The sequence below is a fragment of the Aythya ferina genome (genome assembly GCF_964211825.1).
Source record: "Aythya ferina genome assembly, chromosome: 1".
Lineage (NCBI taxonomy): Eukaryota > Metazoa > Chordata > Aves > Anseriformes > Anatidae > Aythya > Aythya ferina.
Genome location: NC_140296.1, coordinates 30,570,978 through 30,596,215, shown reverse-complemented (window position 1 = coordinate 30,596,215; position 25,238 = coordinate 30,570,978). Strand labels below are relative to the sequence as shown.

Below are 25,238 nucleotides of genomic sequence, written 5' to 3'. Positions count from 1 at the left end.
TGCTTTTGCTTTCTGTAGGTGCAACACCCATCAGTAGGAGCTGGGGCTGCTCTGTCCTGCTGTCCCCTCCACCCATTCACATAGAAAAGGGAAGAAGAGGGGAGACTTAGGGAAGAAGTTAAAAAAAAATCCCTCTACATTTTTTCTTATTTTATTTCAATAGGGGAAACTAGAAACTTATGGAGGCTGGTAGAAGAAGCAGAGCAAGACAGAAATGCAGCAGTTTTGTATTAACATCTTTTCTTTATTAAGTTTTTTGTTGCTTGAAGAAAAGCTGAAGACCTTTTTGATTTGTTTGCATTTTTATAAGACAATCGTGTATCCAGTTTCCAGCCTCTAAACCTCACAAATTAAGTGCAAGTATCACAGCGTGACGGATCTCATAAGACATCATCATCTTGGATCACGGCATTACATAAAAGTCTTACATTTGATATTTCTTAAAATTTTAACTTTTTTCCTCCAAAGCTGTGACTCTGAGAGATACAGAGAGAAAAATAAATAAATCAGTTTTTTTTTTCCTTTTTTTTTTTTTTTTTCAGAAAATGGGTACTTTTTAAAACCCATTTCCTAATTTTGAAGGGATGTGACTCACATTTTCTTGCATGCCTGGATGTGACGGTACAGTTTGGTAGGACGCAGACATGAGTGTGGCAGCTTGAAAGCCCCATCCCGTGTAAGAAGCAAACCAGCCTTAGCGGCTCCCCTCTTCCTCAGTGATGTGGCCTTCTGCAGTTGAAGCATCTGGACATATGAGTGTGCATATTTTTTTAAATGGCACAAACTTTTTATTCTAGACCTCACTGTTCAATCTCTTCCCCTAACTGCATCTCACATACAAATAATCCTACAGCTCTAGGAAGTCCTGTGTTTCTCCCAGGCTACAAGTATATTAAGAGTAAATTATTCCAAAGAGAAAGCTGAATTTTGTAACTTGTCTGAGCTTTATTTAGCTTATTTGTGTGGAAAGGTTTAATTTCTCACTGCCATATTGAAGAACCTCAGTGCGACTTGACTTCTTCCATGGCATGCGTGTTCATCAGTTCCAAAAACCCGACCTCCTTTGAGGATGTCGCAAGATGAGAGGTGAAAATTGCTCATCACCAACAAAAATGCTGCCCTTAGGTGTTTTCTATACATGAGGACGATGAGGAGGGCAGCCACTTGGGTGCCATGGCCATTGGCAGGCAGAAGGATGTTGCTGGTGGCTGCAAAGCTCCTGTGCTGCTGGAAGTGATTCACCACTCGAGTCTTCCTGGGAAAGCAAGGGCAATCTAAATTTCTAATGTAGCAAAACAAGCAGGAAAAAAGAAAAAAAAAAAAAAAAAGAAAAAGAAAAATAAATAACCCACCTTCAAAGGCCCTTTTTATGCCTCATTAAAAAACTGAGAAAGACCCAAGTGAGGTCTCACCACTCAGTCCTTTTAATCTCCTTAACACTGTTGTGGGCTTGCTTGTTGTTTTTCCCCCTGTTTGTGACAGCGATAAGTGCTGACAGCCATGAGACAACGTTGCTGAGTCCCTGGTTCCACATTAAGCAGCACAGCCTGAGGAGCAGGAGCTGTGCCCCCCTCCGGATGCTCCTCTTCCCACCCAGGGCCACCTTTTAGCTCATGCAGGCTGGAGATCGACTTTCTGCCCTGGACATTTGCCCAGGTACTTAGCAGAATTCATTATTTTTGCAAGCTTTGGACACCTCCAGCAAGCTCAAAAGTGGTTGTGACACCATATCTGGGGGAAAAATAAAATAAAAATAAAAGTAGTAAATTCTTTAAGTATTGTAGTGGACACTGGTGCTCAGCAGAAAAGGAAAACTTCCAGTGGGCAGTCAGGAGGAGAGCTATAAATGTCATAGTTTGGCCACGAGAATATCAAAGAACCACTCTCTCCTACAACCTTTTTAAGTATATACCATTCACAATTTATTTGGCTTTTCCAGCTATTTTTTTTTTATATAGACCTGGTTTGACAGTCGCTTTCTTCCTCCTATTTTGGAATGCGTTAGCTTCACAAAAGTTCATTTCTACTCAGAGACCAGATGTATCCTCTAATAACAATTACGTAGCACAGAGCAATAAACCTATTGTTTAGCCCAGTAAATCAGGCTGTTTAATCAAAGAAGGCAGATTGTTATTTCTTCACTGTACATTTGTAATGCTTTGTTTGACTTCTTATATGCTCGGGCATATATACATACATAGGCAAATATATATGTTTCTGTGCTTCGGGCACAGGAATCTGCAGCACAAGAAGAGCAGAGCCCCCATGCTGCTGAGGGGCTGCTGATCCATCACAGGATTACCCATTCAAGCAAGTCCATGGGGTGCCTGAGTCCCCATCCTGTGGTCCTGAGGTTAAGCAGCTCAAGGTTCAGTGATGCTGCCAAACTGAACACCTTAACAGAAACGCCCCCCAAGATATAAGAAAATATTTCATCTTCATTAAGTGCATCTCCATAGGTTCACATCTCGCTCCTGTATGGGCGGCTCTTCTTCTTGTAGGCTTCCAGCACTGGGATTAGCTCAGCTAAGCTTTTTCTTACATAAATCTGCCTGTTGGCAGATAAACCACATGCAAGGGCCACATCCTGCCAATAACTGCTTGTTTCTGCTCTGAACATCCACCTATCCCTTCAGCAACTTGCCTTCCAACCATGCTTTTGCATGACAGCCTTCATTCTTGCCTTGCAGCTGTCTGTTGCAACTTTATAATATACTGTGGGAATGGGATGTGTCTGGTTCTCTGTCTGGGACTTGGCACTGCAGAAGGTCCCTGCCCTCTCTGTTCTGGCTCCCTGTAATGCTACTGGGCAACAGGCAATTAGCACTTGATGTGCTACCCCTTGAACATGCCCATATACTTAAATTCTTCCCCTGCAATTTTCATTTGGACCCCTGTAGCTACTAGATGTGTGGGTGAACTCATATTGGTCCCAAATGGACTGGAAATGCAGAGGTTGGGGTGCACAGCTCTGCTCGCAGTGGATTTTTATAATTTTTCCAGAAGCCACTCCAGGCCATTTCCTTACCAAATCTGCCAGCCAGTTGCAGCTCACGTGGCATGCCCAGCCATGTGTGTGGGTCATATCAAAAAACATCCCATGAGCTCTTTCAAGAGCCAGCACCAAAGCTCCGTTCTGCGTCAGCCTGGCTGTCCTCTGCCCTGGAGATAGGAAGCCTCCCGGATACAAAGCTCCCGGAGACTGGAAAAGTGTGTCAGGCTACAGACAAATAGGAAAGGGCACTAAGAGTCAAGAGGTTCAGGCTTGTTTCCCAGATTTTAAACACTTGTCCTTGTGCAGAACACTTTTTCTCCGCTCCCTCCAGGTCCTTATCAAGAAAACGGGAACAACAGCTTCCTTACTCCCTTCTCCCATCTTCCTTACTCTGAGCACTAGGGTTAATGGGGAAGGAGCTGGGTCTTGCTGAGGATGGGTACAGCACAATCCAGCACTACCAGGTCCCAACAGGGGCAGCACGGCTGGCAGGACCATGTTCTAAATGCCGAGCCCAAATCCCAGCTAGTCCTTCCTACAATCTCCGCAATAAACTCTCAGAGGTTAGAAGCAGACACTCTGTCCTTCATATTGTACTCTCCACTGTGTATTTGTAATTAAAGTCCTGCTTTTTCTTATCAATTGGAAAGTGCAGGGATTGTATTCTGCACTGAGAAGCTGTCCTGGGGTCACAAGAGCTGTATAGCCCTGCAACATTAGGATGCTTTGGGATCTCTGGCAAGGACATGGTTTCTATTGGATGAATGTTTCTGGGAGGAGGATGGCTTTCACCTGGCAAGGCAGGACACCAGCAGCAAAGACTGCAGCATTTTGCACCTCTGTTGTGCCCATCACACTACTGATGTGTTCTCAGTCCCTTAAGGAGAACCTCTTCAGGTTCCCAATTATTTCAGATATCTGCAATGCCCCTGTAAGAAATTACAGTGCAAATATCACCAGGCAGTTTTCCTGCCTGGAGCCTTCCATGTTCTTAGCATGTGAGTTTTGTTCCATGCTGGGGAACATGCCGGTCTCACACCTGGTTTCAGATCGAGCTGAAACACTGCTGTGGGAGGAGAGGAGTTTCTTTTTGCTGAGGTATTTATTGCATATAAATTACATTTATTGGTATTTATTCCTTGGACCAGGTGTTGGATGAATCTTTGGAGGAAGTAACAGACCTGCACATTGCCAGTCTGTGCTGGTGATGGTGGCATCTTGCTCTGAAAGTCATTCATCCCTGTTTGTCCAGCATCTCCACCACTGGTGAGCTGCAAGGTGCAAACATCTGTGAAATTGCCCAGGATGAGCAGCATTTTAAGTCCAGAGAGCCTTTTGGATGTCAAAATTGTAACGTCCCCAGCGAGAAACAAAACCATCCACAATAATGTGCCAGGCAGGGCTGCGGCCAAGTGGATTGGGAGCCGGAGCAGTAGGATTTCAATGGTCTATTAAAGTGCTGCTGCCAGAAGCCTTTGCTGTGGACTTGCTCACATACCACAGACCTCTGGAGAAGATCATCTGCATAATTACAAGGATCGCAGATCTTGCACTTCCCCTATCAGTGAGCATTTTCCTTTCGGGTACAGTATGTTCCTGCAGATTCCAACGATAAACTGCTCTAATGGTCTTTGCAGTCATCTGATTTAGCTACATAAAAATGTCCTAGCGCGGAGCTGGAAAGGCAGCTCCACTCCGCACAAATCTGCATGGGAACAGGGTGTGTGCAGCACGTCCCATCCACGGATAAGCTAATCCTTTCTGCAGATAAAACTTGCCAGCAAAACGTAGCCTGAAAAAGTAGTTACCGAGGTTGTTTATTTTCCAAAGGATGGATAAAATTTCAGAGCGATAAAATCACTTCCTAGAAATACTTTCATTCAAATAATTTACTTCCTTTTGAAAGGCTTAATCTTTCCTCTGGTGTATTATTTATTTATTTTTACTCCTAAGCATGGTGAGGGAGGGCAGAGCTGGCCCTGATGTGATCGGGGGGGATGTGCAGCTGCAGGCGTGTATTTTGTGATGGGGCAGCACGTGCCACGCCAGCTGCAGCTAACGTGCATGGGGGGGATGGCCAGCGCCCCATCGGCCCTCCAGTAAATGTCTCATTGTGCTGCTAAATGTCTCATTGTGCTAATTCACAGGAGCCCTGCAGACCACGACAATGAAAATTGTTGTTTCACACCGCTGGTGGGGATGCCTGCCTTGGTACTTGGGGCATGCTGGTGGGCTACACCTTGCAGGAAGGGAGCCTGCAGGAAATATGGAGAGGACATCGTGTACACATGGTGGCTGTCTCCAAGTTTTGGGCTCAGAGACCGGATCCTCCCGCTTCTGAGCTAAGGATGTATTTCTCAGTGAAGGCTTGAGCTTCTTTGATTAATCGCATGGAACTTCAGGCAAAACACCAAATAGCGCAAGATTTTCTATAAAGCCACAAAAAGCTGGCAGCGCCGGAGAAGTGGTGAAAAAATGAATTGTTTTTTCAAAGTCACATAATTATTTTAGGAAGGCCAGGAGCCAAAGCCTGGAAAACTCTACAGAGCATTAAATAAAAGCCACTAAGAAAAAAATAATAATAATAATAAAAAGAAAAAAATAAAGGATACATCTCTGGCTTAAGTGCTGGCCTGGGCTTTTGTATGGTGTTCTCTATCCCTGCCATGCAGCACAGGCTGACCTGTGGAAGGGGGAAATCAGCAGTGTTGTAGGAGCAGGCCAGGAGCCCAGAGCTGGTGGGCTTGTGTTGGCCGGCAGGATCTGAGGGCCCTCAGTGCCCCGAGGTTGTCATGCTGCAGTCTTGGTGGAGAACAATAAGGGGAAGCAGAAAATGTCACCCAGAAAATAGGTCAACAGAGAAAGAAGCTGTTGAAGCTTCTCCCTGGGCTGGTGGGCCCTCGCGGCAGCCTGCGGGACATGGGGAAGTCGCATCCAGCAGTCTTCAACCAGCAGACGTGTTACAGCTGGTTTGAGGGGCAGTGCCTTCCAGCAGGGGTTTGGAGTGGTGGCAAGGGGATGTAATGGGTCTCCCTGGGCAGGAACCAGGCCGTGGGGGACATTTGTTGTGGATGCCCCATCCCTGGAGGTGTTCAAGGCCAGGCTGGATGGGGCCTTGGTCAACATGATCTAGTGAGTGGCATCCCTGCCCATGGCAGAGGGTTGGAGTTAGATGATCTTTGAGGTCCCTTCCAACCCAAACCTTTCTGTGGCTCTATGATTTGCCTCTGGAATCACCTAATTGCAGAGGGTACCAGGCAGAAGAAGCAGGTGTTCAGCTCCTGCACATGAGCAAGGAAGGGATGGGGATTCCTCATGCTTGCTCTGTAAGAGATGTTGCAGGCTTACCTGATGGGACTGTCTGTGAATGCAAGCTTATATCGTAGCCTGGCAGGGACATAACAGGGGCTGAGAGGAGAATGAGGGTATTAATGCCTCCTCTGCCCCATATTAACCACCAGATTTCAACACCTCTCCACATTCCTCTCCAGTAAATGTATTGGCCATGTTACACACTCCCTCCTGACCCCTCCAGATGACCTGAAGTTGCTTATAGCTATTTTCGGATTGTCTGCTGGCCCATTGCTAGTACTCCCAAAGCACCCAGCAAGCAAAGCACTATATAGATCCCAGAGATGTAAAGAAATATGAAAAATAAGTGAAGAAGCTGAACTACAGAGACAAAAACTTAACAGGATTTGGTGGGGCTTGTATAAGGTTGGTTTTCTAACAGCATAGTTCCAGTGGCAAGTAACTTGTGTAGGCAAAAATCCTAACTGGGCTTGGGTCTGTTGCTGACAGACTGTGAAAGGAAAGCACCACGGGCTGCTGGGCAACTTTCATGTGTCCTGTTTGTTCATATTGTTATTTACATTATTGTTTTTATGTTTCTGTAAACCAGATGGACAGAGATGGAGAAAGCTTCAACAGAGAAAGAGAAGCAAATGCAATGAGAACTAAAATAAATAGAAATGCAAACGCATCTCCACAGGAACTGATCTGAGGCCACAGGAGAGTATTTGGGGGGCTTCTGGAGGACCAGGTTATAGATACAGGTTATCCTGTATCCCACAGGGAGGACAGCAAAGCAATCCCTGAAAAACAGGGGTTGTTCTTGGAGTGACTGTGTTGCATCAGCTTTGATTGTCTGAGGATGCAAATGAATCAAATCCTATCGGGAGAGGTAATTCCTGTCAGCAGATCAGCTAAATACCATTGAGAGAAAACAGCACATGAGTCTCCTGTGGGCACCTTCTCCATCAGGCACTCGTTGTAGAATATAAATTGGCTTAATATAAATTACATTAGGAGAACTAGGTGTAAGTGCCTGACAGGATGGTGGCAGGCAATTGGCTCTGCGCAAAGGCAATACCAGCAGTGATTTAGTTGTAACACTGATGGTCAAATCACATGAGGTGGGCAAGGGTACAGGCAGAGGTGATATTTTCAATCTAAATATATAAGTGCATTGTGTAGCCAGGTACACAGTCTGGTCTATCATCTCCTGTGGCAGAACCACATAAGGTTTTCCATTGTTTCCATCCCAAGATCTTCTAGAACAAATTTTCCTAGAAATGCAAAATTAAGTCAATCATCATACAAATGGGTAGCTACAGGTTAGGTGATTTCTATCTCTCTCTCTCTCTCTCTCTTTTTTTTTTTTTCCTTCAATAGCTTTTTAACAAAGCTTAGCATCAACAGTTCCAAATGTTTAAAGTAGGAACCCATCACTTTTCAAGTAAAACAGGTAAGCCGTTTTATGTGTTTTTGCAGATGAGAAATACAAAACTAAAGGAAGTTAAGACGTTTGTCTGAAGTCCCAGGGCAAGCCTGTGGGAGAGCCTGAGAGCAAACCTGAGGCTTCCCAGTGCCCTACATGCTATCTGGCTGTGTGCCCCTCTCTCCTGGAGACACTGTAACTTGCACAGGATTCAGGACTTCCCAGACCACTCCCAAAGTGATTTCCTATGTAAATCCCCATGTAAAAACTCTCTTTCTGTATTTCTGGAACTAGGAGCTCTGCAACAGAAAGGAGAAATAATTCAACCAGCCTAGGTCATGGGAAATCGCTCCTCCCCAACTTCTTATGTGACCTGAGTAAGCTTGAGCTTTAGTCTCATAAGCTCCAACTTCCCACCACTAAAATGCTATAAAACCATGAAACAGGAATGCTTTTAGGATAAATCCATACAAAATTCAGTGGTAGCCATGAATATACTTTATATGGAGTGGTTACCTCAGCACATGGTGATGAGATCCTTAGCACCAGCACATAAGAAAAAGGGAGATGTCCTTCTCAGGTTTTGGTTTTTGTTATCCTACGGATAACGATCTCTTTCATTTCTGTTTTGATTTTCCACCCATTTCCCTGTGTTCACCTTCTGCCAGGACTGCTTGTTAACATGGGCCATTAGCTGCAGTACTTGGATAGTAGTTGCTTCCTTTGGATTTCTTGCTTCAGCAACATGAAGAAAATGCAGCTTTGTGGCCTGCAATGACAAAGAATTTCCAAAAGCCTCTGGATTTAATTAAAAAATAAAATAAAATAAATAAAATAAAATCCTTCCCAAAACTAAAACCAATTTCTTCTGAGGGAGGTTTCTTTCAAAAAAAAAAAAAAAAAAAATCCTACACCTCCTGTAGACCCAATTCTCCATTCACAGAGCTAGAAATCAGCAATCATACCTAGGTCAGCACAATTACCACAGTGTAAAATTGCACCTATATAATTTGATCTCATAAAAACAACGAGCCCTTTTCCATCACATAAAACACAGCAAAGGCAGGAAAGGGCATGACAGAAGCTCTGCTGAATTAGACAATGCACCTTTGGCAGTGGACAGTGTCTGAGAATGAAGGGTGCTCTTTCTCGGCAAAGGAAAAGCGATAATTTTTTGTTTGCAATGAGAGAATTGCACATCAGCTCCTTGGAGCCACTGAACACACAGCACTCTGCCCAGCTTCACCCTTCCTAAGGGCAAAGGAAAGTCCCAGGGAAGCCCCTGGAAGCCACCTCAGCCACAGACAGAAGCAGACAACACAGTGATGAATGCTCAGAGTAACGCTGACAAGAAGTGTAGCAAAGTTTTTGGAAGCAAAGAGTGGAGCAGAAAGACTAGCAAACAGACTAGAACTAACCAACACCCCCAAAAATGAAAATAACTCCAAGTTCTGCTCACCTCTGTGGTTACTCCCACCATCCTGCCCAGGTGCACTGGGTTGGTGCTCTCGGACATGAACTCTTCCTAGGCTGTTGAGTCCCCGAGTGCGAAAGGCTAAGTGAGCATTAATTACTGCCAGTGGAAGGTCTGTTCATCATTAAAAGTCAGTTAAATGGGTTGCAAGGAGAAGTGGCCAGCAGCATTTCCTTCGCATCATGAAGGCATGAGGGAAAAATTATCATTGTCTCACGTGGCTCTGTAAGCAGAGCCAGAGGGACTCGGAGGGAGCCACCACCCTGTTGTGCTACAAGACAAACACAGAGCCCAGGGAGACTTCAGCCAGGCGGTGTTGGACACATGCACAAGCTCAGGACACACAAAGCCAAATAGTTCCTGAACAGAGCAAGGAAAAAAGGGGGAAAAGGCACTAGTTTATACCATTTATGTACATGATTCCTTACTTTATTAGGTATTCTTTTAAATTGTATAACTATGCAAAAATATCCCACCTTTCCCCTCTGCCTTTGGCTAGCTCCTAGTACAAACCCCAGAGCAGAGCAAAGCCAAGAGTCAGGTCAACCCAAATCTGATACGGGTTGCCTGTTGCAGAATAGCTTGGCTAGCTCCCACAAGGCAGACACGAGTGTACGAAGCAGATCTTGTCACCGGTGTGGGACCAAAAACATTTCCTGCTGCGCTGGAAGTTCAGGATCCCAGGGGCAGAGGAGCTGAGACAACATCACACTGCATCAGCTGAAAAGTGGCAGACCATGATTTGCAGGACGGTCCTTGCAGGGCAGACTAACCCAAATCTTTGTTGTGTGTAGGGCTGTTTTGAGTCAGTATGCACTTTTTACGATGTGTTTACACCACACTCAGTCAGATCAGACCAAAGAGCTTGAATTCATGACTGAGTAACCGGCTTGGCTTCTGAAGAAGTAGATGAACAGGATGTCTAAGCTGCAAAGAGGGCAGGGCTGTCCACGTCGTCTTGTGACACCAGCCGTGTGCTGGATGGCGTTAATGGAGAGGAATGGCAAAGGCCCATTTAATCCCCAGCAGTAAATCTGCTCCTGTAAGACAGCCAAGTCTCACACTGAGTGTTTGCTGCAGCATTTCTACCCCTGTGCAGAAAGGGCTTTGGTGGGAAAGAGGTGTTTGCCTGGCAGTACAGAGGCCATCCCAAGGCTTCATGGAAACATGAAAAGCCCCAGCATTGCTCAGGCAGGCCAAGGGATTTCCATCCAAAGGCCCCTCCAGACACTTCCCCAATCAGCAGGAGCATGGCCAAGCACACAGACACCCAAACTGTGCACCACTGCAGCGAGCCAGCAACCCTGCTAAGCACATTTGACATGGTAACTTGAAAAAAAATAATAAAAAATTAAGCAATGCTGTGAACTTTAATGAGCCTCGGAGTAGCACTCAGTAGCCCTTTGTCTGTGGCAGACAAAAGGGGGAGGTATCGGTGTGCGGGCCTTGGCAAGCAGAAACCAGCTTGTGGTAGGGGGAGCAAAGAGAGAAGAAGTGTTGGCTGTGAGTGATTAAAATGTGGTGCTCTCTGAAAGCCTATGGGAAGGGACAGCCCTGATGGAACAACTGATGTACCTGAGAATCGCTAGATGAGAGCATCATTTCAGGGCAAACAATTAATGTTGAGCAGCACCTGTCACACTGAAGACCCTCACAGTACTTGAAGAAAAAAAAAAAGAAAATTGTAAAAAAAAAAAAAAAAAAAAGTTTGGTCAAAGCAAAGAGCAGTTATAAATAACACCAGCAAGGGGACCATATCAAACAGGATTTTAATCATGCAGGGATCAGCAGCAGCCGGTTGGATGTCTGAAAGGCAAAGAGGTCCTGATGTTCAGTGACAGGGACTTGCCAGGGAAGCAGGGGGATGCGTTATCTTTGGGGATTTAAGCAACCTGCAGCCTATGCCATGCTGGATATGTGTGTGAGAGCTTGACAAAGACATCTAACATGCTTCCTGATGGGAAAAAGTCCTTGAGGCTGCTTCTCTTCAGGTTTGTGGAGCACTTTGTGATGCTTGGGTAGAAAGAGGACTCATGGGGACTGAGAATTGGTTGGTATTTGGGAGCATTTGTACCCACCTGCAGTTATAGCTGCCACCTGCAAGGAGAGCTTGCACTTCCAGCAGCTCAGGTGGCAGCCCCAAGAGTGCCCTGGTTGCTACCCAACCCTAGAAGCCAAACAGAAATCCAGCTTTTATTTCAGTGAGTATGGATGAAACCCTTATGTCCAAACCGCAGCTGAGCAGCTATGGTAGTTGCCAACATGCACAGGCAAACAAGCTTATCCTGGAGTCCTACCTTTCTCAATACTCCCTCTTTTCAATGGCCTGGTCACTCATCTAAAAAAACTCCTTGGCTCTCCAGGTTTGCACCCAAAAAAACTTTCATTCATTTGCCTCTGATTGCACATGGCTAATATCCACATAGCTTCTGGCAGTCTTTGTAACTACCACCAGAAACCACCATACTGTGGTGTGGACATACCCAAACCCACCTTCACTCCACTCCTTGTACCAAGCACATATTCCCTTGGTGAAGAGTCAAACAGGTCCTTCTGATTCCCTGAGAGCACCCATGAATGAAGCATGGGTCAGTCCCCACGCGGCCCTGACACATCAGTCAGGAGAAGACCAAATGCAAGCAGCACGTTTTGAGCTGGCCCTCATTCCTTTACCGTGGTCTTCCTCGCCACGTCAGAGAGATGCCTGCTCTTGCTGTTACCCCATTTTCTAGTCAATCTGGACCCCAGCTCCAGACTCATCCCATTTTCGTTTAATCCTTTTCCTTCATAGCCAGTGAAAGGCACAATGGTATCAGAATCAAGTGCCTTGGGTGACGCTCTCGCAGCGGTGGCATTCCCCGTGAGAGGAAGCAGCCTGGCGAACCTCACAGCAGGGCATTACAGTAATCTAATCAGACGGAGATAAGGGACTGGACGAGCTTTGCAGTGTCTGATATGGATAAACACCAGACCAAAGCTTGTCAGCGTTTGTGTGAGAATAAACCGAAGCCTTCAGATAGCAGCAAAAAAAATGACCATCCGAACGATGAGAGCTATTGCAACAAGATGTAGCTGGCAACTCCATCCTTAAAAGCAGATCAAAACTTGTTTCATCTGTGGCTCTGTACTTATCTGGTTCCTTTGGCAGCAGAAAAGAAGCTCGAGTTCGATGAGCTGACTTAACTGCACACCACTCCGAGATGAGAGAACACTTCCCATAGACTAATTTATTCCACAAATATAACATATTTTTCTGCTCTCAGAATAGCCACAAACACATTGCCATTTCCTTACATATTTTTCTTTGAATTTTTTTGGCATGTCTTCACGAATTGTTCGGGAGTTCGCTGTTTGCTCTGTTTAATGCCTGGAATCTGGGCTGTTGGTTGGTGGCACTTGGTCACGTACATCACATGCTATTATTTCTGCTGGTCCCTGGCTGAGACCATCCCTCGTCATGTCTGATTCAACCTCCTTTGATGTCAATGAGGCTCTTTCTCTTTGACTTCAGTGCACTTGGGTTCAGCTCTTTGTTAGGGAAGGAACTGGAAGAAGCCACTGGTCTTTTGAGCCTCTCAAACTGGGCTAAGATTTACTCGGGAACTCAGCAAACATTCATTCCTTCACACACAGGCCTTCCCCAGCTCTGTTCCTAAGAAAAACTCATGCTTTCGAACATTTATGGGAGCCAATATTTTATTTCCTTGCAACTTGCATAGTTATGCAGACCAGTGCAAAATGGACTTGAAATGGTGCCCTGCTAAACCCCTGGGTTCAGATTCCACACTCAGCAAATATCAGAGGAGTAAAGGATGAAGCTCTACAGCGTTTGCCTTTAATTTTATTCCAGCATTTTTTTGCCTGTACCTCAGTCCATGGAAGTCCACAATTTAGAAGCTCAAAATCCTTTTTTCTCACCCGAAAGGCACAGCCCCGCCAAAAACCTACACTTTTTCCCATCCATCTCTCCAGAATTTTGGTCACCAGTCCCAGGCACCTCCAAATCATGTCCTGACAATGCCTGGAGGTGAGCTGCTACATCAAGACACGCAACTCTGCTTTTTTGCTCCCTGGTCCACCGAGTGCTCAACATTTGGAAAACATCCCCCTGCTTTGGCAGGAGGGTGATGGGGAGAAGCTGGCGTGGCTGTGGATGCAGAGCAGCACGATCCCAGGTGGCTATTTTGATCTCTAGCACTTGTAGGTGCTGTGAGGCAGCAGAAGAACCAGGATGGACATGGAGATGCTCCTCCTGGGCAGTGCTGTGCTGGCAGCTCATTTATCTTTAGGGCTGCCAGCACGTAAAAATACAAATTGTCTTCTCTTCAAAATGTGGCCTAAAAATAGCACTATTTGAGGAGCGTATAAATAAATAATCATTTGGAACACAATATTAGAGCACCCTTCTTTAATTAAACGGTTGCTTGATGCATTTCAAAGCTCTCTTCTGCCTCAGTCCTCCTGCACCTCTGTACTTTTCCTGTTATGAACAGATCTCATCTAGCTGCACCATGAATTTGAAATCGAACTGGATGGCACAGAGTAATAGGACTATTAATATCCTAATTGCTGAGCAGCACTGGGGACTAGTCCATTCTCACACAGAGGCAGGCAGAAATATCTTCTCAGACAGGCTGCTAAGTAAGGATGGCTTCAGTGGCCATCATTGCCTCCGCTTGACACCTGGCTTAAAGAAGAACATGGAGAAAATATTCAAGTAAGAGGCTGCATATATTTTTCCTCTCCACTCCGATAGCATTTGTTAAACGCAGACAGGAATGCAATTCTGACTGTTCAGACCAACCTCTCTTCTGGCCCTAAATACCGCTAAAGGGTGAGCAGAAAGGCCATGCGCTTCCCTTTGTTAAAGTGCATTCTTCGTGTAATCCCTGTATCGGGCCAGGCTTTTTTTTAGTATCACAGAAGTGAGGAATGGGAAAGGCACGTGACGTGAGGCCAGCAGTTCACCCCATCCCCGAGCAGGATTATTGACTCTGTTTCATCCAGCAAGGCTTTGTCTTGTTCGGCTTTAAATTTTAAAATTCACACGGCTTTTGCTTTTCTCCTGGGGAGCTCTCAGAAAATACAAATTCCACTCTTAATAAATATTCCCTGGTTCAGGACTGACAAATTCCTTTTCTTAATTTCATCCCACTACTCATGCTGACCACTTAAAGAGTATCAAATGCTTTCCTTGGACTTTTAGGGGATCACTGTGACCATTTAGCTCCTCTGGATATATGCAGCAGTTCTTGTTTCCTTGCAGGTCCTTGTGGCACTGGGAATCAGATTTCACCAGCACATCACTCTTCACTTCTCATGCAGGCTCGCTAGCAGCTGCCAAACGAGCAGAAACAGAGCATTTCTTTTTCTTTCCTGACTGGCATGAGGGGAAGGACAGGAGGTCCAAGCTGGAAGAATGCAAGGAAAATCAAAACCTCCGCCTTTGGCTGGTTTGTTTACACACTTGCTTTTGGGGGAGGGGGAAAAGGAGAGCAGTTCAGGTTCAAAGATGGCCATTTCTCATCTCACATGCAAGAACTTAAAAATTCCTTGGGGGTCTTTCTCACAAAGGCAACTTCAGCTGGGTGTGATGTGGTCTTGGGTCCAAACATTGATGTTAAAGTCAAATTTGTCATCTAGAGCAGCCTTGGGAGGATGGAGATACTTCCACAATGGGGCTGGGAAGAAGACAAGACATACTTCATGGGAACTCGCTCGGTGTGATGTCTAACTTTCTACGGGACTGTCTGTGGAGGAGCACAACCTCTTAAGCCCTTTGGTGGCTCTCATCCTTCATTAATCCAGTATCACCAAGGAGTTTTTCTCCTTCTCCCCCACCTGAAGCTAATGCCCACCAACCAGACAGGTGCTGCTACAGCTCTAAACAAACAGCCAGCACTTCAGCCTCAAAGGACTGGACTGGTCTTCACCCTGCACATCATCTCCGAAAGCTGGCATGGTGGAACTGGGTGAAAGCTCATATGGGTTGTGCCACACGCATGATCCCACCCAGTTCCTTGAGAGGCTTTGGGGCTCAGCAGTCGGTTTGTCTTGGGATCTCTCAGAAGACCAAGTTAGTAAGGTCTGTGCTAAGATTTGCTCAGACGCCCCACAGAGATAAGCTGCTTCTGAATCCCATGCTTAAATCCCCTTTGAATTAACAGATGACTGCTTTGAGTTGCCAGTCACCTTCTTTTTGTCCTCTAAGGTAGGACTTCTGCTTTAGGATGATGCTCACACACTGTGTAAGTGTGCTACTCCCTTTCATATGTTTTCTTTTGAATTCCATTTGAACGTGCAGAGATATTCAACAGAAGTGCTGATGTTCAGAGCAAATACAGACACACATTTCTAAGCACACCTTGTAAAGCTACCTTGCATTCTTTGTAATCTAACCCCATCTACTTAGCTGCTTTAAACATAAATCTGCTTGGTGTCATCTTCAGGTGATGGAGAAGCGTTGGATGGAGAATTGGTCTGGGAGGGGATCATGCAGAGATGCTTTTGTCTTGGCTCAGGGCCTTCTTGGCTGTGTAAGGGGACAGTGACCGAGCAGGCAGGAGCAATGCAGCACCAGAGCACGTTGTGGGGCTGTGGCAGGGCTGGGAAGCAGCTCAGGCACAGAGGAGGTGCGGCTCAGGAAAGGAAATTTTTAGAGAATAAAAAAATGAGTTGGATTCATCTGAAAGCAATTCTCTCGGTTAAGCTTAAAAAGAGGACACAGAGGTACTGCCTCATTCACTTTGCTCCTTATTTTTGAGTAGCTGGCATCGAGTAACTTCACAGGAACATGGTCAACACCCAGAAGCAGTTCTTCTCCATTACACAGGATCTTCTGCTGAGTTGCTTGAGGCTTGTGTGGTAACAGCTTTATTCAAAATAACCGTGGCCTGTCTTTTATCAATTAGGAGAACAATGACAGAATCATCCTTCATTAATCCCTAATCCTCCCCACAACCGCTTTGGATTCCCATTCACAGAATCCTTGTTTTATTTATGTGTTTGTTAGGGTGGCAGCTGCAGGACTGGATCAAATATATTTCAGATTCTGGTACATTTTGAGCCTCATGAGGGAGCAAACAAAAGACTTCAAAAATGAAATGTTTAGGGAACGATGTGACATGAGTTCTGTTTAAGCTAGAAGTGTTATAACTGCGGTAATTATGATTTATAAATGAGGTATCAAGCACGTTCCACTTGTGCATATTTATAAAGACATCACTGGATTTATTTCCCTTCATAAAAGACCAAGCTGTGGCCAGCTAATTGTTAAGCACGTGTCCGAAACTGGCAATGAGACTTTTGTCATTACCACCTTTGGTTTTCAGACAGGGTGTAGGAAGTTTGTCTGACGGTCCTACAGAAAGAAGGATCGTGCAAGCACTGAAATCTACAGGCACTCCTTAATATGGCAGATGGGATTTAGATAGAAAACTTGGAGCCACTTGCAAGCTTTAGGTTTCCATCCCATCTCAGTTTTCGGTCTCCTGGCATGCCGTGTTACGCCAAAGTGGTATTTGGTATTTTGGCTGGGCGCCTTCTACAAGGTTGATGACCATCATTGCCTACAGACTGAGTAATGAGGGGCAAAGACATTTCCTGAGTGTATTTTGGAACAGCCTTCTTCCTTTTCTGGTCATAACCAATTCTGTAGGTTGGCTGGTTTGGAAACAAAGTCATCAAAGACGATGGTTCTGGCATTGCCCCTTAGCAGCTCTGTCAGCGTTTGCTCAGAAGGCTCTCTTCAGCTATTCTTTTCCACCCTGACTGTTTTTCCAGACAGATCCCTACTGAGCCGATGTAGTCACACAGTAAACACTGCTAGAAGCAGGCCAACATATGGTATCACTTAGGTACAGCACAGTCCCAGCACCATCATAATGGTATTTCATATCTCTGGTTCCACGACTAATCCCGTTCATTTGCGTGCAAAGTGGAAAAACAAAAAAAAAGGTGTTAAAGAAACTTCTGCAGCCCGTGGAAAGAGTTTGCATTTGATACCATGCTCCATGCCTTGAGGAGGGAGAGATTTAAGGTCAGGAGGAGCACAGTGCCCAGCAATCAGTTGGCTCTGTAGTCATCTGATTGCTCTGCTATGGGCTAAATCAGTGAGACGTTAAAAACAAATAGCTTTAAAGTCCTTAAAATTACACTTCTGTTCAACTTAAATAGCTTTGCTGACCTAATACAAGAAACGTGATCCACTGCAGATACAAACAAATCAGGCAAATGTGAGCCACTGGGACTTAATGGAAAACCACGAGTCCCACTGAGACTATTCCTCAGTTTTTCAAGCAGCAGCTGAAGGTAGGATTGCAGGCAATAAAGAAGGAATTTGATGTGTAAAGGGGAAGGAAATTCTGCTGCTCAGCAACAGAGAGCTGCCTGGGACCTTGTCGAGCCGTCTCCTCTGGGCTTGTCTGCAGGACTGCAGCAGCGTTATTTAAGTGACCCAAGACAGCACAGGGAATCCAGAAGTTTGGCAAGGGAAAGATCACCAGGAAGCAATGGGAGGGTCCCGTGGTGAGGAGCACTGGGGTTGCTACAGCACAGGCCAGGTCAGAAGTGGTAGGCTGATCATCTGTACCAGCGTGTGGTGGCAGGGCAGGAGCAAAGGCTGAGGAAAGGAGCGATGCTGTGTTTGGTAACCCCGTACAAACCAGCCCTCTGCCATTCAAGTTGCTTCCACCTAGCACGTGGCACCTGAAGGCTCAGGCTCTCCCTAAACCTTTAGTGGGATCCTGGCAAAGCATGGCCCTAAGTGATAGGAAAGTTTGAGGGGACACCTTTGGTCCTCTGGGTCAGATGGAAATGTGACCAGATGGAAATAGAGAAAAAATTCTTCTGGCAACTTAAAAACAGAGATGAGTATCTGTGGGCAGAAAATCCTTTGGAAAATCTTCCAGAAAATCAGTTTCCTTTGGCAGGAAATCTAAAGGTGCTCAAGGAGATCTCTTGATTTCAACAACGTGATGCTCACATGCACCCCAGCACACACCCTCAGGGGCATCACACACCAGATTTTCAGTTCAGATCTAAAGATATAGAAGTGCAACTATATTTGGATCCAAAAGTGAGGCACATCACAACTACTGAGCAGCACACACTTCTCTTTCCTGTTAAACTGAATTGTTTGCTTTAGCAGCATCAGCTTCCGACACCCACAGTTAAACTGTGAATTTTCTAAGGTTTGTTGGACATCCTTCCACGGGGAGGCCAGCCCAGCAGAATTCAATGAGGCACCTCCTGCACAACAAGATTATCGCTAACAAGAATGTGATATCCTGCATTTTTTGAAATCAATTATTGTCTCAGTCTTTTTTGGGTCCCTGACTTGGAGCAACTTGAAGTAAATGCAGTCTTCCAAAGACAGGTGTTCAATACCTTCTGAAAAACATCAGCTCATCTCAAAAGCACCTGATACAAGGAAAACAAAAATGGGAGCACCCAGAATGGGGGTATTTGGAAAGCTCTGGCTGTCAGAAGGGAACAGTTTGGTTCATTTTCTCTCCGGAGTGCCCTTATATTGACTCAGTGCCCAAGCAATGGGAGGCGCTGGGACCAGTGAGTGGTTGCTTAAACACAAAGAAAAGAGACGTGGTGATCTCAAACAAGATATGAGTGCCATAGGTTGACCTGTTATTGAGATGTTTACTGTACAGATTTTTTTTGGTTTGTTTAACTTCAGTCCTTAAAGAATAAAACTGGCTCCAGAAGGCTTTTAAGAGACCACATCCAGACAGCAAACTGCAGCCTGAGTCCTCACTACCTGAAGGGCTGCTGAGGACTGAGGCAGAAGGAAAGAGGAAAAAAATATGAAAATTATACAATTACACTCATTTTTAGCAAGCAGTGTTATTTCTGTATCACACAAGAGCCATACAAGTCACGCTGAGCCCCCATGATTGGTTTGCATGTGTTTAGACCGGTGTTTCAGGAGAGGGCAAGAGAGAGTCCCAGGACTGTGGGAGCCCTTCTACTTATAGCTATGAATTAATTCCAATTAGCCCTAGAAATGGGCTTCTCTGGCTCTTTGTTCTCTGAAATTGTGCTTTTCAGAGGCAGGCCTCTCAATTAGCAGCTAATTATGATGGTCTTGCCTCCTGATAGAGGGGGTGTAAAAAACCACTGCCCTTGATAGCCGTGGGAGATTTGCCTTCAGCTCGAGAGGCAGAATTATTGATATCGATTTCAAGGGTCTTTGGCTCTGGTCTGTAAATCCCTCACAGACCTGAAACAATGTTGTTTGTGACACTACTGAGAAATATTTGATGCTCTGAGCTCTGGAAAATACATCACGTTTCCAGCCCTCGCCAAACGCCGCGAAAGCAAAAATAGAGAAGCTGCATGTCTGTCGGTGTGTCCCCCCTCTCCCCTCATGGAGCAGCGAATGAGGAAACCAGACACACACCCCATCATGTTTTGGGGAACAGCTAGGTGCTCCCAGGCTGTGCTTTGCTGTCACCAACCTTCCTCTGTCACTGCTGTTGCACAAAGATGTCAGTAGAACTAAGTACCCATAACCTAGATCTGGCATCCTTTAGCACAATGGCCCCAGTTACCCATTTTCCCATAGGCCAGCTCCAGTTTTGTGAAAAAAAAAAAAAAAAAAAAAAAAAAAAACAGCAAATAACACTTTTTAACCCAGCAGAAAGTAGGTTTGGCTTTGAAGTCACGTGCAGGGCAGTCAGGATGGGAAGGAGATACAGCTCATAAGAACATCAGACCTGCTCTACTGAGGTGAGACCAGTGGCCCACCTCAACCCATATTCTGCCTCTGCTGGTGGTGGTAGGACATGCTGCATAAGGATTATTACGAGCTCAACACTGCTTATTCCCTTTGGTATCTCTTCACAGACCTGCTGCCCATGAATTTATCTAAGTGCTTCTTGAACATGCTGCACCCACAGTCTTCTGCAGGAATAAATCCCAGAAGCTCACTACTGATTGCATGAGAAATGGGCTTTCTTTCATCTAATATCCTAGCTCAATCCCCATTTTTTCCAGCGTGCATACCATTCTTCCTTGCATGCAGGGCGAGAAAATGATTTGTTTGTTTTTTAATCTCGCTCTCTGTACTAGGGTCTGTCTGTACAAGAGGTATTTCCTGAAGGACGTGACAGAACTGTGCCAGCGTCACAGTTTGCAGCTACTTGTAGATGTGCAGTTGCTCTCACATAACTGGAAATGCAGTCTGCTCTGCAGTTCTCACGTTCTTCTTGTGTGACTCTTTCACTGAGGATCTCCACGGAGCAGTTATCGTCTGATATTTCCTTGGTAATACCAGAGGAGGATTAGCAACACTGGAAGAACTCTGCAGAGATTACTCTTTTGAGATAAAATTTATTTGCAGCAAAGCTAGAGATAAGACAAACGCCAGCTCCAGTCAGCCACAGACTTTCCCCCACTGCAGATCCACCTCTGGATATGAACTTCATGCAGATGCCAATTATTTCCATCCTGCAGCAGGCAGACTCCCTAGACTCAGGCTAAATCTCAGCTCCAACTAAATCATACGTCCTTGGTCTAGAGCATGCGGCCGAGTAAGCAAGGAAGCCCAGCATGGGATAGGTACAAAACAGCACCTCCTTCCTCATACACCAGACACAGCTACGAACACAGTGAGTGGAAATTTGTTTTCATGTCATAGGTACTCAAGAAATGCAGCATATGCATTACTACTGTAGCATTACAGCTCCGGGTATGTTGTACATTCTCTCCCAGTGCAAAAATCTATGTCCTGGAGGAAAAACAATCAACTTTAGACTAAATTAGATTACAAAAGAGATATGCTGTCAAAACATCTTTATGAAGATTTCTAGCATTTCTCTCTCCTCCAGAAAACTGCAAGGATTGCAGCAGCAAATGAATGTAGCCTGGCTGGTTTGGGGTCAGCTGCATGTAAGCCGTCACATGCTACGTATTTTGGGTCAGATGGGGTGGTTACAGATAGGAAAGCAAACTTCAAGCTCCAAGAGCATGAAGTTTGCACCACTGCAGGGCTTCAAAAAGAGGTTAGGCAAACATCGGTCAGAAAAGGCAGTGATGTATTTGATCCCGCCCTGAGCAGAGAAAGGAACAAGATAAGCTCACGAGGTCCTTTCCAGGCTAATTTATGTGAGCCTGTTAAACAGCGAGGAACCAGCAAAGCAAAAGTCTCTGCTTCCATTTCACATGGCACTTGTCAGGTAGGTCTGCTAGGCGTACCTGCCAAATCTGCTGCCTCCCTAAGTGGCATGTTATAGGGAAATGAGTGAGGAACTTTAAAAGAGGCAACAAGCAGCATCCAGACATAAATACTGCTGCAAACAAAACACTTCCCTAAGTATTGTGAAATCCAAATGTTCGTTCTTAGCAACACAATTCAAACTGGTGATAGCAGTGGAAAAACAGCTGCAAAGAGCAGGGAGGAAGGATGGAGGGAAGGAAAAAAGCACATCAGAAGAAATGCTGAGCTCTGTATACCCCATGCATACCACCACCAGGAAGGCTCCACTCCATCAGCTACTGCTCATCACGGTGAAAGGAAGAAGAAGGCTCATAGCAAGGAGAAACAACAGCCTTACTGATGGCTATGAGAGATAATCAGAGGGAAGCATGAAGAAATGAGACAAAAAGGTTAATATACTTGAAAACACTAGCAAAACAAAAGAGAAATGAAAAGTAACTGTTTGTTCAATAGCATGCAGTGTTCTGTAGCGTACTTACTGCTATATTTTTTAATTACCATGTTACAAGCCTTTCCAAACAAAAACCAATGAGTTCTTTTCCAGAACTCACTGTCACTACATTTCCAATATATTCATACGGAGCCACTCTCCTACTGCCATAAGCATGTGAATTAGCACGATTTATATGTTTAGGTCTGTTTTCTGCTCCTCCTCCTTTGTCACCTCCCATTTTGTATGCCCAGATCTAACTGCTGAGCGCCAAGGACAAGTTTCCAGCCCTTCGAAGTCACCCCCCACCAGCTGAGCTGTAATCACTGACCTTATGCAAAGCCTCCTGCCTGCCTCCTCTGCGAAGTAAAGCACAAGTACTTAAGCAAGCCCATTTCATCCAGCAATCGAGGCAGGCTGAGAGCACGCACATGGTTAATTAGCATGGTTCAGCCAACAGGCAATAACTCATTAAGCTGCAGTAACTCGACTATGTTTGATCATGTGCTTTATGCCCCAAGGCACTTCATAAGTAAAGCAGTAAAGTCAACTTATCTGCCATCTCAATTTCTCTCTCCCTCTTTCTTTTTTTTTCTTCTAACCACACGAAATCATGGTTAAACCACAGAGGATAATTTCTGGACGCAGAATAGTTCACCACCTTCCTCTTTTTGGCAAGCTAAGTGCTCTCAGAGATTGTTATCATGTCTCCCTTCAGCCTTGCCTTCCCCAGGCTAAAAACAAATGCTTTCCTTCATCCCCCATAGCTGCAGCTCTGTATACACCCTCTCGGCCGTGTTGCTCCCCTAGGAACAGCATCCTCATCTTTCCTGAGGTGTGATGCCAGAAACTGGTCCCAGTGATGTAGCCGAAGGGATTAACCCTCATGACATCCCTGCCTGCACCACCCAGCCCGTTCCTTCTTCCTTCTGTTGCTGTGGCATTGCTCCATCACAGCCTCCAGCTGTGCTACCCCGGTGCTACCTGGCTGCCCTGTCCCACTGTGTACCTCTGCAGCTGATTATTTCAACCTAAGTGCAGATTTGCACTTGTCTTCGCTAAATTGCATCCTGCTTATTTACAGGCCATTCCCCTAATTACTGAGCTCTCCCAAGCACTAATCCTCTCCCCCCCTAGCGTCCCTTGCTTTTAGCTGAAACTCTAACAAAGGGGCTCTCCACTCCTTCATCCACTTTATTAATGAAAATACGGAACAGTTCTGAATTCAGGCCATATCTCTAGGGAAGCAGCTCGATAAATCCTCCCAGTTTGACAGGGCTCACTTGATAACAGCTCTCCAAGGACTCAGTAGTTTTGTATAACCTCTTTCCCCCTATTCTTCTTATAAAAACGCTGCCTCTCTAAAGATGGGTGTTGTAGTTACAGCTTCTGCCTATTATATGGGCAGCAAGAAAACGTATATTTTGCATAGTTAATGCTAATATAACATGTAGAAGGGAAGCTAACATCCATATGTCAGAGCTGACTTGAGCTATTTTCTGTTTGGAGGATTAGGATGTGGCCAAGTGCCGCAGTGCATAAATTGCAAACCCATTCCAACCTTCACCAGAAGCATCTACTGGTGCTCCCCACTGCAAATAGGATGATGGAAAAGGTGGCGTGGGGAATAATTTGGTGTAATAGCTCCTAGATCACAGGCTTCCCAACTTCCATGAGATTTTAGTCAAGCCCACGCGAGTCCCAGTTCACCTTCTGTCTCCAAATACAAGGGACAGGTTTTCAACAGTGATCTCCACACCTGCCCAGGTACAGCTGCTGGGCTTCAGAGTCAAGATCTGAGAGGGTTTTTTGTTTTCATGTGTCAGAAAGAGTTCCAAGGAGGGGGAAAGGGAGTCACCTAATTCATTCCCTTGAGCTCTGCTAACATGGTGATTTGCACGACAAAAGGCAGTGGATAACAAATGCAGACATACAGAGAACTTCTTGTACTTTTCACATTGTCCTGGAGAACAGGAGCATGCAAGAAGGTAAAATAAAAATGTAGCTCTAAACACCTGTTATATTGCACAGCGTGGTAATAAAATATTGCTCACTTAAGCAGGAGCCTTTGAACTGCTCTCTAGAGGAACCCTTCCCTCTCCATTGGTTTTTATAGGCAGCCCAGGGAGATTATGTGCTTAAGTTAGTCATTTAAATTTAGATACCTAGAACAAACACTGCAAACTCCCCTTCTCCCTCCCAGTATAAACACCTCATGACGACAGAAGTCTTTCCTTTTTTTTTAGAAAAAAAAAAGAACTGGTACCGCAAGAAAAAGTATTTTGCTCGTCTTTAGTGTGGTGGTTGTTTTTTGGGTTTTCTTGTTGTTGTCCTTCTTCTAACATCAATTCTGCCTAATAACTGAATGGGAACCGAGCAGATGATGCAAATGAAGCAAGTGCATTTCTGATTGCTGGCCGAGCGCTCGCATTGTGCTAACAAGAAACTGAGCTGTAAAATCAAGTCAAAATATTTTTTTCCGCAGCTCCCAGTGGAAGTCAAAGCACATGGATATTTGTGCTTCCTCTTGCTCCACAGGCGGCTTGGCGCCCCTTCCAGTGGCGACGAGTCCTGCCAGAAAAGCCCATCAGGTCTTTCAGGTTCCCACTGGCAGGAAAAGTACCGTGCTCACTGCACCAACGTTTGGAAAAGAGAGAATGTGCTGAGTCTCAATGTCCTTGGAGGCTCCATAAATCACTCATAGAAAAGAGCGGGGTTTTGGTTGGGCAGCGCATTGTATGCCCGAAACGGAGCTGGAGGAGGACCTCCAGAGTCGCTATAGAGGGATTTCATCACGAGGAAGGGAGGCTGAGCAAACAGCGAGGATGACAACAACATCCTGTCCTTGCAAAGAGGAGAACGGCTTTTGAAGGAATGACAGAGCTTTGGATCTCAGCTCCCCGTGGCAAGTTCAGGCAAGTTCAGCCTCATTGCTTTTGTGCGATGGAAGGTTGGGGTTTATTATTAGATCGAACTCGAAAGAGCCTTGCCAAGTTTGAAAGTTCATGATGTTTCGAGCAAAGAAAAGGAAGTGTCTTACCTCTTACAGAGGCTCGTTTCTCCGTTATGAAACAGGCGAGGAGCTATTTAGCTCTAGTTCCCAACAATGTCCGGAGCGTGAATGGAAGATGGTTGGAGGACAGCCTGCTGAAACCTGGAGGCAGCTCTGCCCTTCACAGCTTGGGAGCCAGGGCACTGCCGCGTTTCTCCTCCGAGTGAAATTCCCATTTCCCGGGTTTGTTTTCTCTGCCATGAGTGAGATAAACATTGATACAGCACAGAGCAAACAGAGTCCTCTGTGAGGCTCACAGAGGGATTACTGGCTACTCAAACAGGGGAAGACGAGGTGGGAATTAAATTCACACAGCCTCCAGGCTTTGCTTACAG

General features: G+C 45.4%; 1 long non-coding RNA gene across 2 annotated transcripts; it reads right to left on the bottom strand.

Moving 5' to 3' along the window:
• Nucleotides 1-223: 223 nt before the first annotated feature.
• Nucleotides 224-25,020, bottom strand: LOC311441639. Of its 2 annotated transcripts, none has more exons than XR_014696106.1 (3): nucleotides 24,892-25,020; nucleotides 8,232-8,484; nucleotides 224-1,282 (listed from the first exon to the last, which is right to left on the bottom strand). It is a non-coding gene; the product is annotated as an uncharacterized lncRNA (long non-coding RNA). The 2 variants fall into 2 exon arrangements; XR_014696107.1 differs by lacking the exon at nucleotides 24,892-25,020 and adding an exon at nucleotides 9,175-9,820.
• Nucleotides 25,021-25,238: the final 218 nt, after the last annotated feature.